Below are 14,843 nucleotides of genomic sequence, written 5' to 3' on the forward strand. Positions count from 1 at the left end.
AGGCGTCCTCTTGGTCTCCCCATCGATGGAAACTGATGAGAAGGCTGGGGTTATATATACTGAGCACAATTGGTTAATTGGTTCAGGTAATGAGCTGTAATTGGAGAGCACAGGTGTGTTTACTCCTAGAAGGTGCCTGGCCGCCTGGGGGAGGGCGTAACGTGCTGCGTTTTCATTGGTCTGTGTGCAAAAGATGTAATGAGTGGTAATTGGAGAGCACAGGTTTGTTTTCTGTGTCCTCCTGATGGCTGCGTTCTCATTGATCTGTGTGCAAAAGAGGGGTAAAGGCTCTGTTCCACACATGCGTGATCTGTTTTATGCTCGGCCGCAACTTGTCCGTCTTTTGAAAGAGTTCAGAAGTATGGGAAACACACTGACCTTATCTGCTGGTGCGGGCCAAAGTACATTCAGTACAGTTATTGTGCTCGCAATCGCCCGGAAATATATGGGAGATCAGTGTGGTAGCTTTGCACATGCGTGCTGATGTGTCGGGGATCGGTGGCCTGACAGGATGTTAGCGCACGCACACTGTGTGAAAACTGGCAGACTTGGCCTATCACACTGTTAAACTGAGCGAGGAAGCGCTCGGATTCAACAAATTCATTTTAATTTTTTCAGATGGAGAAAAAAAAAACTCTAGGTATTAGTGATGTTATGACAAAGTATCATATATGTTTGAGCAAGTAATTAGCTAGGTTTGACGGATTATAATACCATGTTGTACATTGTGGTGTTACGCAATGAGGAGTTAGTGTGGACAGTTCAAAATGTCCCATTAATTCATGGTATTCTTAGGGGCCCAGCTCGGTTTTTTTTTGGGGGGGGGGTTGTGCAAGTATGTGTCTTCCTTCCAAAATTGGTCAGGTATAAGGGGTGTATGGGCAACTTAGCACTCCTTGGTATGATGTTATGCTGTTCAGGTAGCCATTTGCAACCAAGGGATCTTGTCATTCAGGCCCTTCTCCCAGCTGCGAAGTCTGTACACCCACCGTTGTTTTCGGAGGTGTAATTGTCTGGCGGTGTTGGTCCTCTGTTTGTTCATAACCTCCAGTACAACCCATATAAGGTCCTTGTCATTGTGACCTTTGTCAGTAAAATGTGTTGTGAGCCTTGTGTTTGTCTTCCTGCACCATTTTCACTCATCGCACCTTCACTTTCCTGGTGGTCATGCCAACATATTGTAAGTTGCACGGGCATGTCAGTAGATACACCACGCACTCTGTGTTGCAGTTGCTGCAGTTTTTTAATTTCCAGGGGTTGCCCATGCCAATTTCGACGTAGTGGTAAGTGGGCAGCACACCCAATTCCCACATGGGTAGTGAGGAGAGCTGGAGAAACTGAGGAGCACACTGTCCCTGTGCTGTCTGGTGCCTGGGGTTGACCTGCAGTGGCTACTTTTTTGCCAAGGAAAGGAGAAGGACGTTCTCCTTTCTGGGCCTCTGGAGGTTGTTTTTGGACTGGAAACTTGCAAAAACAGTAAAAATCGACGTATCGCCTGTTTCTCAAGCATCACAGAAATGCGAGAAGAATTTTCACATGCATCGCCGCCACCGATGAATCGACGTAGTGTCTGCTGAAGTGTCTGCTGTGCGACTAATCCTGTGCACAAATTTCTGATGTCCGAGACCACCGGACCGATTCTGATGCAGGCCCTGTAGGAGAAGAACAGATGCATCGAGAGGTCACAGCTGAAATCATTGTAGTGCATATCGGATCTTCACGCATCGCATTGTACCTGATCGTCATGCTTCACATCGAAGCGCCAAATCTGTTGCAACGTTGGGGGACACAGTAAGAAACCAACGCTTCACCTCCCCACTTAGTAAGAAACTGTCACATCACCTCCCTTCGGAGCAGTAAGGAACTGACGTATCACCTCCCCTGGAGCAGGAACCGATGCATCACTTTCCCTGAGTGTAAGGAAGCCACACATTACCTTCCCTGGTACCCTTTTTGCTTGCATTTTTCGACGCATCAAGGTACTTGGTGTAAAAGTGTTGCATCCAACATTTTAGTGGCACAGAACTGTTTCTACATTTTAAGAATCATATTTGTGGTACAGAATTGTGGAGTTTTGCTGTTTTGTGCTTGTTTTGGTAAAGATGACTTATTTTTCTAAACTGGTGTGGTGTCTATTTGTAGTATTTTCACTGTATTACTGTATGTGTTCACAAATGCTTTACACATTCCCTCTGAGATGAGCCAGTTTACTCATGCCAAGCTACCAGGGAGGTGAGCAGAGGTTATTTTAGAAGTGTATCCCCCTTACCCTGACTAGGAAGAGGGGTCTCTACTTGGACAAAGATACATACCTCTGCCAACTAGAGCCCCCCATTTCTAATAGTCCTGTTCTATTTCTTGCAACCTTGGTCTTGCCACATAGTATGCTCTCATATCTTCTCACCATCACTTTGCTAAGTTTTCCTCTCAATCATTCTCACTGTTTACCCCTACACACTAGTAATCTTCCCTCCTCATTCAGGTTTCTCCACTATATACTCTCTTTGTTGCCTCCCATGAGCTCATCTCTTCTTCCGTGTAATTATCTTATTTTGTTCATATACAGCTACGCTTGACTGTTTATTCTGTTTTGTTTTTACGTTCATTATCCACCAAATTCATGAAAACCCTTTATACATTCAATGCAATGGAAATGAAGTTTGTAGTATTCCTGTACCCAGTGGTAGTCTCTGGCTGGCTGCCAGTTATCCACAGCACTGTTCTGGAACATTAAACATCCATATAGCACATATCCTCCCTGTCACAAATGTATTTTTCTTTTAAAGATACCATTATTAAGGCAATTGCTTTTTTGAGCTCTCCATAATTTACCCAGGATTATCAAATGTTTATAGTACTTGAGTTTCTCAAGGCATGGCTTAGTTCTCGCGGTCTCAGAGTGACACAGAGTTCCCTGACCAAAACTTTGAAGGGGCCAATGTGATTCATGTTTTGCAGAGTAGGCTTTGTAGACTGCAAGGTACTAATGTGCTGAAACCCACTTACTTCGGTGTCTAAGTGTTGAATTGAGTAAAGGGACTCTTTTTCATACGCACAGGGGCTGCTCGCCGCTAAGGCAAAGGAGCGTCGCCCCATTAGGTAGAAAAAGAAAATAATAATACCACAATGCTAAAAACAGTACCTTATTATCCTATTCTTCTTGGAACCAGTCAGGTTGGGGCAGGGTTGGCTTGCCTGGGAGAGGGAGCAGGAGTGATTCCTGCTGTACTTATGTGTGCAAGATAGTTTGGCCGGCCCCAAACCGTCATGTACACTTTGCATGTTGTCCACCCAGGCTGCATTACAACCTAGATGAAAAACATGCTTAGCCTCCCAATCCCCATCTGAGCACCAAACCATGGTGCTCAGACCCATCACGACGCTGCCTTAGCTAATGATATAGAGTATGAATTAAACATCCCACCTTCAAAGTGTTCAAGGTTTCTTTTTGTTACAAGAGCAAGTCAAACTCCAGTGATCTGTTTGATTTCTGGTACCTCACACAAGGCTTTTGCTCTTATATGATGATGTGGGTAAGGTTGCACTTTAATTCAAGTTTAAAGAATGTCCATAGAGTCAACTGAAGACATTTTGTTCATCACCTGAGGCATTGTTAGACCTTGTTTTTTTGTAGGGTCATCTCTAGATTTTTTGCCTTCACTGGGTGAACCCGTTTATGTTGACATTGGGACTGCTAAGTAATGGTAAAGTCATTGTGCTCTCTCCCTGAAACATGGTACAATTGGCATCCACCTGACTGGAACATTTCATATTCTTGTAGGTCCCTAGTAAATTGTATTGCATGTACCCAGGTCCTATAAAGTAAATGCTACTAGTTTATCGGGAATGCAAGACTCATTGTGCCATTGACTAAAGTAGCATTTTTAAGCACAAAATTAATTCCAGTCAGTGTGCTTAGTTTTGTTTGTATAAATGATCTAATGGTAAGTGCTTCTACAGTGGCTCTGTATGGGTAAAGTGAAATACAGTTTGCACAGGAGTCTCAGTTTTACATAAATAATTGCATCAAAATCTACTGACCTTTTATATTCTTCTACAAGAATTCCTAATGTGCAATGCTGAGTATCTTTCATAAATGTCTCCATTCTTTGTGTCTGATTTTCTTGTTTGGGTGAGAGTATTGGTAGTCTATATGTCCAGCCTTGAGTCCCTTGATTTTAATAAATGCATTCAATGTCTCAGTGTGGTGTTCTAATCCAGAGTGTTTGCATTTCACCTGTAAATCATCATCAAGGCATTGTTTATCAGTCCCATGAGACACATGTGGTATTACAGTGAGACTGAGCTGATTCTAGTGTTTCTGTTAGTGATTGCTTGGGTGTAAATACGTTTTATTTATTTATTTATTTAATATGCTTCTTACGGCGTACATTTTTTGCAGACAAAATCTCCAAGGTTGATACTTGATGTCCTCTGCTCTCTTTTAAATTAAGTTTGCTGTTTTCAAAATATAGTTGTGTGTATTTCATGTTGCCTTTCTGAGTAATTGAATACCGAGAGTTTCAGTGACTGATGGTCCTTAAACGTGTTTTAGTGCAATTGAGTTTTCAGTTCCTTATCATTTCAGTGTGACATTGTGTTGGAAATAGCCCTTTTTGCAGGGTTATCCCCAAACTTTTTGCTTCATCCTCCTATTTTTTCCTGACCTGCTGTTGTTGGTTTTAGGACTCGCCGGCGCTTACCACTGTTGATCAGTGCTAAAGTGCATATGCTCTCTGTGTAAATTGTGTTATGGTTTGGTGTTTCCATGATTGGCATATTTGATTTACTTGTCAGTCCCTAGTAAAGTGCACGGAATGTGCCAGAGCCTGTACATCAAATGCTACTAGTGGGCCTGCAGCACTGATTGTGCCACCCACATGAGTAGCCCTGAAAAGGTAACTCAAACCTGCCACTGCAGAGTCTGTGTGCAGTTTGTTGCTGCCATGTTGACTTGGCGAGTGCACCCACTTGCCAAGCCCTAACCTTCCCTTTTCTACATGTCAATCACCTCTAAGGTAGGCCCAAGGTGCCTCTGTGGGCAGGGTGCAGTGTATGTTAAAGGTAGGACATGCCCTGGTGTGTGTGGCATGTCCTGATAGTGAATTACTGCCAATTTATTTTGTTATACTATTGCAAGGCTACCTGTTCCCATAGGACAGAAAGGGGATTTTGTTTATAACATCTTATAAACATAACTGGCCCTGGGAACTAGCTAGAAAAATAAAGATTAGTATGCCTGAACTCAGAATCTAAAGATTAATCTTTTAGTAAAGGTAATGTTTACATTCCGTGTTTGAAAATACGACTTTTAGAAAGTAGGTATTTTCTTGCTTAGCCCTCATGTGTGCCTCAGCTAGGATGTGTATTGACTGTCTGGCTTTGGGATGACAGAGTCTGGAGATGTGCAGTTGCTCCAGGGAGTCTGGATGAGTTGGGGCTGGGCTGAATAGACCCGGGCTGCATTCAGAGAAGGGGGAGAAGTTTTCACTACCACCTGAATAAGCTCGGTCTGTAACGCATGTGACTTTGAGGGCCTGACGACTCCTTCGCTGACCTCCGGAACCGACACCTACTGACGCCGTGCTTTTGGAAGCTCAACGAGAGGTCGCCGACGCCCTGCATTTCTAAAACGTACTGTTTTGCGGGTCTTCCCGACACTGTAGCTGGCCTGCGACACCACGGTCAGCCAGTACTGTTTGGACCTGTTTGTTCACGATGCCATGATAGCCCCAGAGGGCGCTATTGACTTCAAAAAACTGTTTTTGAAGGTTATTTTGTTAACTAAAGATTTCTAAGTACTGTATTGTGTTTTTTTATTGTTTTTTGTCTTGTCTTGAGTGTATGAAAATATTGGATATTTTTCTAAACTGGTGTGGTGTCCTTTTGTATTACTGTTGGTTATGTGCAAATGCTTTACAAACTGCCTCTAGAATAAGGCTGACTGTTCATGCCAAGCTACCAAGGGGGTGGGCAGGCGTTATTTTAGGAGTGTAACTCCCTTATCCTGACTAGGAAGAATGGCCCCGATGTGGACAATGGGTACCTACATCTGCCAACTTGAGACCCCCATTTCTAACACGTTGCATTGGAAATAGCATCCAGATGTGATTTATTGATTCGTCCGTTTTCAATAGTCAGCCTTAACAGTGTATTTCCAAACGCCATTAAGTGATTGTCGTCCGAGGCCAAACCTTTCCGCCTTTGTAATTATGAAGTAATCACCTCAACATTGACGTTTTGTCTAGTGTGTTAACTGCATTTTTATGGTGATTACCAAGGCAGTTTTGAATAAGTGCCCTTGGTAACTTTTAAATTGCATCCTTTGGGGACTACACCTCAGCTCTTTGGAATCCCTTATATGCGGTGTGTGCTTTATTAACTTAATGCTCTATTGACCAAAACATAATTGTTGGGGTGATCTTTGTTTTTTGTTGGTATGTAATCTTTTTGAAGGAGGACAACTCTATTTGGTCTTTTATTCTATTGTCTATTTGTAGTCATATATTAATTGTGAACTGAAAGTACAGGTGAGTGTTGAGAGGTGAGTGGCCAGAAAAATAAAATATCCCCGCCTTGAACCGTAGAACAAATTACAATGAATGAGTAAATGAGGTCTATAAACCTTTTCTGTGGAATGGGTGAGGTGTTCATGGTAGGAGGGTCTTCCTACCAAGGACATTCTGAAAATAATCTTGCTAAATAGCACATATTACACCTTTTGCATTCATCACCACTCTTAATCCCTTTTTCTTTTATTCATCCATCCAATCATCCATCCTTCTTTACCCCTGCTTTCCTTCTACTCATCTGTCCATTCACCCATCAATATTCCCATTCATTAACACATTCTTCCTTTTCACCATCCAACCTTCCACCTGTCCATCTATCCATTAACACGAGTTCCATTTGTTCTCCCTCCTCAGAGCCCCTTAATACTTTTCTCTTTCTTTGGCATTTACGAGCTCCGTTTGGCGTCCAGAATCTCTGCACAGAGTCCAAAAGAAATCTTAAACCATAATATCAGTTTTGCTAAGGAGGAGGAAGTGTGTGCGTGTTGGGGGGGGGAGGGGGACGACGTTCCTTTAGCGTTGAGAAGGTGCTTAGAATACCTAAAAGTAGCACCTAGGGATATCTACTACCAAGTCATCCCCTTGGGGTTAGAAAGGAAATATACTGAAATCAAATTCAGCTTCCTTTATTTTTATGACTTTTTCCATGAAGACTGGGGAGCAGAAACAACTTATGGGGCCAAGAAAGAATATCTTTATGCCTGCTTAATTTCCATTGGAACTTTAATAAATCATACAACTTGGCTAGTCTTTTAGCTTTGTGTGAAAAAAGTTGGCTTTTGAAATGTCTTGAGTTATTGTGAACATCGAACAATTCCGAGCCAGTTGCAAAAAATGTACAGCAGAAATACCTGATTTATATGCTATATCAAACTCTACGTTGGTTTTAAAGATCCGCTGGGCAGGGTGCATGCTGTACAGTTTGCTCCTGGCAGAGGAAGTGACAGCCTTTGAACCTTCTTCAGAAAACCACTTTTCTTTGATGCAGCCAATATTTGGAGAATACCAACCTATGCAAGGACGTCTTCCTGGCACACAAACGCAGGACTATGTCAGAAAATGTAAATAATGGATGCTGTCAACTATGGGCAGAGTCTCTGCGATTCCTCATTTATATGCAGTCTGCCGTTTTGCATCGATCGAGGATTGAGAAAAAAAATGTCTTTCTGCTTTCTAATGTACCTTAATATGTGATCATTTTTTAGGTTTTTCTTCTTTGAAGCACTAAAGTGTATTGCAATCAGCTACATAGTTTTTGGCAACTCGAATTTTGGTTGGTTGTTTTCGTCAAACAAGTTATCTATTTGCGAGACTAAAGTGAAGTGAGAGATTGATAGATTTAAGAGGTAAGGATGAAACACGGTAACAGTTCTATTATGCTACTGAGCATCATTCTTTCGTGACAGTTTTTTGCATCATTTCATCAATATATTCATCGTCAATATCCGGAAGTTATTACAGTGCACTTTGCGCCCAGTTCAAACCGCATGTTTATGTTGGTTGTTGATTAAAACAACAGTTCACTCCCATTGAAGTACATGGTGTTACACGAGCGCACTCCCACCTTCATAACTAAGCATGGGAGGTGTCATATAAGCCGGCACAATCCAAGCAATTTCTGTTATTTCGCATTAAAATGATTACGCGAAAGGCAGGAGATTACTCCAAGACCACAGTAGCGTAACTGAGATTCCACATGGTCAGCGACTAGCTGCCGCCTCCCCCCCAATCCGGCACCCAACACCCAGGAACGTGGACACGAGACGTGTTTTACTTTTTGGAAGGCGGGCGCTAGTCGCCCGGCCGTATTTATTAAAGTATGAAATTAAAAAAGGTTTTAATTGCATAATCAACAATGAATACAAAAATCAGCAGGACATTTAATTTATACAATTCTTATCAACAAGTTTGAGAGCCTGACCTTAACAAAACTCTAATACATGTTGTTCCTAGCTTAAACTAAACATCCTAAACTTGATTTTTGTACATTTCTGGCCATATGGCAGGGTCACTACCGGTGTCAGGTCCTACAAGCTGCGCCTCCCCCCTAGAAGTGCGCATGCGCAGTGTTACCCCGGGAGTTGCCCGGTCTACGCCCTAAACTCCATTTACCCACTAAAGGAGGGCCCTTACTCTGCGCCGGTGGCGTCATGAGTCCACGCGCGCGGGGTGGCTACCAGCCTAAGGAAAGCGTGAACTACTCCTACCCGCGCTCCTTTGCCTATTACCTTGCCCCTGGAGTTCTGGGAGTGGCCCGCAGGCCCCTCCCCCTGGGCGGGAACCTCCATAGGATGATGCCCGCCCCCTCAGACCTCAAATATGTGCTCACCGATAATGACCTTACCGCATGCCCCATACCTAATAAATACGACGACCTATGGGAAAAATTCTAAAGGACAGCTACACTGGCTAATAAATAACGGTATCAACGTATAGCTAAAAGGGAAAAAAGGCCTAACGACACATGGCATTAAAATACAATTCACTTCACACATGTTTCGCCAAATAACAATATCAACGTATAGCTACAAAGGGAAAAAGGGCCTAAAGACACATAGCTTCAAATACAATTCACTTCACACATATTTTGCTAAAAAAGGGGAAAAAATTCCTAAACAACGCATCACAAAATACACCAACAGCCCCCTCTCTACTGTGGTCCGTACCTTTGAAACTTACCATTAAACCAGACATAACACTGCTCAAAGCTTTGTTCCAAGGGATGGTGGGTGGGAAAACAAAGAAGCCCCGAACGCGGGGCACAACGTTCAGCGAGGGAGCGTCCAGGGACAAGGGGGTCTCCTGGGCGCTCCCTACCTCTTATTCCCGAGGGGCCGGTCGGCCCCTCCTATCGCCCGCCCCCCCTTAACCCGGACCCACTAAATTGAATCCGGGTCAGGAGGGCCGCCAGCCAATCGGCGGTGGGCCGCACCCCCTCAGGGCACGCCCCCACCGCCGAATGACCTCAAGGAGGAAAGGGGGGGGCGACGGTCGCCGCGCCGCCATGCGTGCGGGGGGGCCGAGGGCCCCCCCTTTTCACATGGTCAGCGACTAGCTGCCGCCTCCCCCCCAATCCGGCACCCAACACCCAGGAACGTGGACACGAGACGTGTTTTACTTTTTGGAAGGCGGGCGCTAGTCGCCCGGCCGTATTTATTAAAGTATGAAATTAAAAAAGGTTTTAATTGCATAATCAACAATGAATACAAAAATCAGCAGGACATTTAATTTATACAATTCTTATCAACAAGTTTGAGAGCCTGACCTTAACAAAACTCTAATACATGTTGTTCCTAGCTTAAACTAAACATCCTAAACTTGATTTTTGTACATTTCTGGCCATATGGCAGGGTCACTACCGGTGTCAGGTCCTACAAGCTGCGCCTCCCCCCTAGAAGTGCGCATGCGCAGTGTTACCCCGGGAGTTGCCCGGTCTACGCCCTAAACTCCATTTACCCACTAAAGGAGGGCCCTTACTCTGCGCCGGTGGCGTCATGAGTCCACGCGCGCGGGGTGGCTACCAGCCTAAGGAAAGCGTGAACTACTCCTACCCGCGCTCCTTTGCCTATTACCTTGCCCCTGGAGTTCTGGGAGTGGCCCGCAGGCCCCTCCCCCTGGGCGGGAACCTCCATAGGATGATGCCCGCCCCCTCAGACCTCAAATATGTGCTCACCGATAATGACCTTACCGCCACAGGCCAGCATTGTTAACCGACGATCTGGCCTCCCCCTCTAGCCCCTGCCTAAGGACACCCTCCTCCTTTCAAAACCCTCTAGCCAGGCCCAGATATTGTCAGACCAAAGGACATTACCCTCCTCTGTCAAATGCACCCCGTCCTTCAAGTAATACTTGTGACCCCAGATGCACCCATGAGGTATTGACTGTAACAAGGGGGTCCGAAACAACCTATCCAACCGTGTGTTGATCCTCTTTACCGAGTGATTCAACGCCCTGACCGAATGTCCCCCCCGCCACTGTAGTCGAGGTATGAGTTGTGACCATACTAGTGTGCACCCGGGGCAGGTCCTAGCCATCCAACCCGCCGTTGAGATAATCTCCTCAATGAGAGTGCGCCTGCCCAGTGTTGCCAAATCATTCTCCCCAAGGTGAAGTATCACCACTGACGGTGGAGACTGCTGGCGTGCTAACAGCCCTTGGAAGAATCCCCTAAACTCGTGAAGACATAACCCCCCTCTGCCAAAGAACGTGATGTCCAACCCTAGTTGTGCCGCCCTTTTCTTCTTGTCACCTGACAGGAAGACACATTCTGCTCGCTTCACATATGAATGACCAACAATCCAGACATTGTTCTTCATTATTTCCTGGTCGCCGCTCCGTGCTGATGAATGTTGCCGGTGCCCGACGACAAATTCCTCCCCTGCGTAACAGGTCTGAGAAACTGTAAGAGAGCGGAAAGAGACCAGGCGTGAGTGACAAGTAATCATAGCATGTCAATCCGAACATAACGTTTATAGCATTCTGAAGACCATCTCCCAATTGTCTTCACTCTTTCCACCGGGAGGCCCCCCGCCACCGCCTCAGTTGCTGCCCCAATCCTGAAGGAATGAGAGCCAAACTCTTTAGGGTCAAGACCAGCTTTCCTAACCCCCATCTCCAACACTTTCCTGAATTGATACCTGGTCAAGGGGCTCCCGTCGGCGTGACAGAGCAATGCCCTGCTCGCTGAACCTACCGATAGTCCGTGGAATAATTCTACGTGCCTCACCGGGCAGCACGGGTTGGCGGGGGCCCGTTGCAGAACTATGGTGTGACCCCTAGCTTCTTGGTCGGTTTTTGATTTTTGGATATTCACCCACATGGTGTCCCCCATTATCGTCACACCAGCCTTTTGCAAGCCGCCCAGTAGGTCAGACTTGGAACCCGTCACAAGTTCGCTAATTCTCAGCGCCCCATAGAATGCCAGGGAGAATGCCGCCTTAAAAAGAAGCACCTCCCACTCCGAGCTACAAACAGTCTCCAGCGTGCCCAGTAAGGCTGTTAGCCGGGCCAATCCAATGGGCTTTCTTTTATCCGTCTGGTGTCCCTGAATACGGCGCCATCCCCTTAAAGCCTTACGTATCATAAAGGTATTAGTGGGATCCCGGAAGCCCCTAGCTTGAGCGAAGAATGACACCGCTGTCCTATGTCTGGTCGCAGCTGCCACCGAGCGCCCCTCCTTATGCATCCATTCTAAATAGGCTGCAAAGCCATCCTCCTCCGCCCAAAGTGCTTCCCACTGTGGCCCCAAGAAAGAACAATAAGACAGAAACGCCCCTTCGTAAGCCGTCTTGGTCCTGGGGGCTAGGCTAGCGACCACGAGGTCCTGTAATCTGGGGCACCAATCTGCCAAAGTACTGCTGGGAAGTGTGCTGGCGAGGGGTCTGCTGTGGGAAGATGCTCCCTGAACACCTGCATTTTGAAGCGAGAAAGGGAGTCAGCCGCATTGTTTAGAATACCAGGGACATGTTTGGCTCTAAAATTAGCATTCAGTTTAAGGCACCGCAGAACAATTTCTTTGATCAGACGAAGTATGAAAGGACACCGTGCCCCCTGCTGGTTGATACATTCCACCACCGTCATGTTATCTGACCAAAACACCACTGATTGGTTGCATAGGTGCTCGGGCCAGACCATCAGTGCCACCCATATTGGGAAGAGTTCAAGGAAGCCAATGTTGCTGATCAGACCCCATGTCTTCCATTCTTCTGGCCACTGTTGAGCGACCCACCTGTTCCCTAGGATGGCGCCAAAGCCCACACTACCGGCCGCATCAGTCCATAGGCCCAACTCCGCTGATGTTGTAAGCCGGCCGGGCCAGACCACCCTACCGTTAAAATCCTCCAGGAATGCCATCCAAATAAGCATATCCTGGCGAATTTCAGACGATAGGCGCGTGCGGTGGTGCTTTTCCCTCAGCCCCCTCATCGCGTGGGCGATGGAGCGAGAGAAAGGGCGAGCCATGGGGATGATTCTGAGTGCGAAATTCAATTGCCCTACCACCTCCTGTAATTGCTGCAAAGTGACCTTCTCCACCCGGAGGCATACCTGTAGCGATGTCTTGAATTTGCACACCTTGTCCTTAGGTAATCTAAAACATCCCCCCATTGAGTCAATCTCGATGCCAAGGAATTCTAAGCAGGTGGTCGGGCCAACAGTCTTCCCGGGCGCAAGAGGGACCCCAAAAGCCCGCATGAGCACGCAAAATTCCTGCAATGCCAGTGCACACTCCTGAGATCCCGCTGTACCCAGCAAGAGGAAATCATCTAAATAATGCATGACCCGCTGATGGCCCGTCACTTGTCTCATGGCCCATTCCAGAAAGGAGCTAAACATCTCAAAGTAAGCGCAAGATATAGAACAACCCATAGGCATGCATTTGTCCATGTAGAACCTATCCCCAAAGGTGAAACCTAAAAGATGTTGGTCCGCCGGGTGGACTGGGAGGAGGCGAAAGGCTGATTCTATGTCTGATTTCGCCATCAGCGCCCCGGGTCCCGTGGCCTGTAATAAGTTAACAGCCTGATCAAAAGAGGCGTACTTAACACTACAGATACCCTCGTCAATGGCATCATTCAGTGACGTCCCCCTAGGTGCTGACAGGTTATGAATCAATCTGAATTGCCCCTTCTCTTTTTTGGGGACAACTCCCAGTGGGGAACACACAAAATTGGGTACTGGCACTTCAGAAAAAGGGCCAGCTATCCTGCCTAATGAAAGCTCCTTGTCAATTTTTGCGGCCACAACAGCCGGATTGTGCTTGACTGACAATTGATTTCTACAGTGCGCACTGCCTGTGTATCCCCCGGCTGGGATCCTAAAACCCTTAGAAAAACCTTCTTGGAGTAGGGTGGCCGATTTGTGGTCTGGGTATCTGTTCAACCATGGAATCATTGCCACCACATCCACTGGAGTGGGGGGGCCTAACCTGTCTGACTTATAGTGGCTTTCCCCTACCCCTCTGGCCTGTGTTACCTTGCTTGGACCTACAGGTAGTTTCTGGATGAGAGGGGTGCCCACAGGAGGAACATGCATGTCTAAACTTACACGCGGCCCTTGTGCAGGTGCGCCTATTAAAATCCCAGCACACCCCTTTTTTCTCTGGCACCCCTGCCCTAAACTTCCCAGGTACCTCACTCGATTGGGGGGGCCGAAAGGGCTGATGCGGTCTAGTGAACACCTTAACCGCACCGAACTGAGGGGGAGGTGCAGTATCAGAGAACTGTTTATGCCAAGCCATGGAATCTACCGTGTCCCATGGCAATGATCTATTAAATTCCAATGCCTTCCTGAAATTGACATCATAACCCTTCCATGCTTCCCCAGAATACTGTTGACTCCACCCCACAATCCTGCTCGAGTAGCATGCCAATGCTGCCTGTAGATCTGGAGGGCGCTCAGCTTTAATTGCAGTGAATACAGCCCATGCTTGCATCCAATTGTTGAGATTCTCCTCTACCCTAAATCTAGTACACTGCGCCCTCCATTCACTTGGGAGCATCCACTCCTTTAGTGCTTTTGCCTGCTCCATTTCCCTATTATCTAACAACAAAGAATAAATGTACACATATTTATCCGCCCAAATCATCTCTTTCACAGCTAATGACACATGCTGAGCCAGATTTTCGCTCCTGGAAGGTATAACACCGTCCCCCAAGAGCGGCAATGCCACTTCCTTACCAAGTGCGGGCACCGGGGGCGGCTGCCCTTTAACTCCGTCCGGCTGGGGAACACTTGGACCTGCAAGGGGAGAAGAAATTGGCAATGCAACACTGTCGGCGACCGGTGCCGATCTGATTTTTTCTACAAACCTTGCCGCCTCTGCCGCATGGTCTGCAGAATTCGGGAAGGCTCCCCCTTTTTGGAGCCAAGGCATCATGGCCGTTAACTGAGATAACAATTCGGGTGGCATTGAATCTACATTACCCCCCGGGACAACAGGTACCACTGGGGTTATGCCCAGTGGTCCTGGCACAGCTGGCAGGGCGGGCGCCGGGTGTGGCCAGCCTGTACCCGGGAATGTGGGCACCGGTGCGGGAGCAGACCCAGCGTCTACTGGTTGACCTACGGGCACCGGCACCACGGGGGCAAGGGGTGTAGGCATAGGTATATGCGGGGGTGGAACTACCGCCGGCGGCACGGAAGGTACCGGCTCTACTGGCCCTGGGGTGGGGGTAGCATCCCTGGGTCTCTTGGACTTAGACTTCCTAGGTGGGGTGATAAATTCCCCCCTTGGCGCTGGTGCCACCCTCTTGCGGATAGGCCTACCCGATG

The sequence above is a fragment of the Lissotriton helveticus genome, chromosome 1_1, assembly GCF_964261635.1.
Source record: "Lissotriton helveticus chromosome 1_1, aLisHel1.1, whole genome shotgun sequence".
Classification (NCBI taxonomy): domain Eukaryota; kingdom Metazoa; phylum Chordata; class Amphibia; order Caudata; family Salamandridae; genus Lissotriton; species Lissotriton helveticus.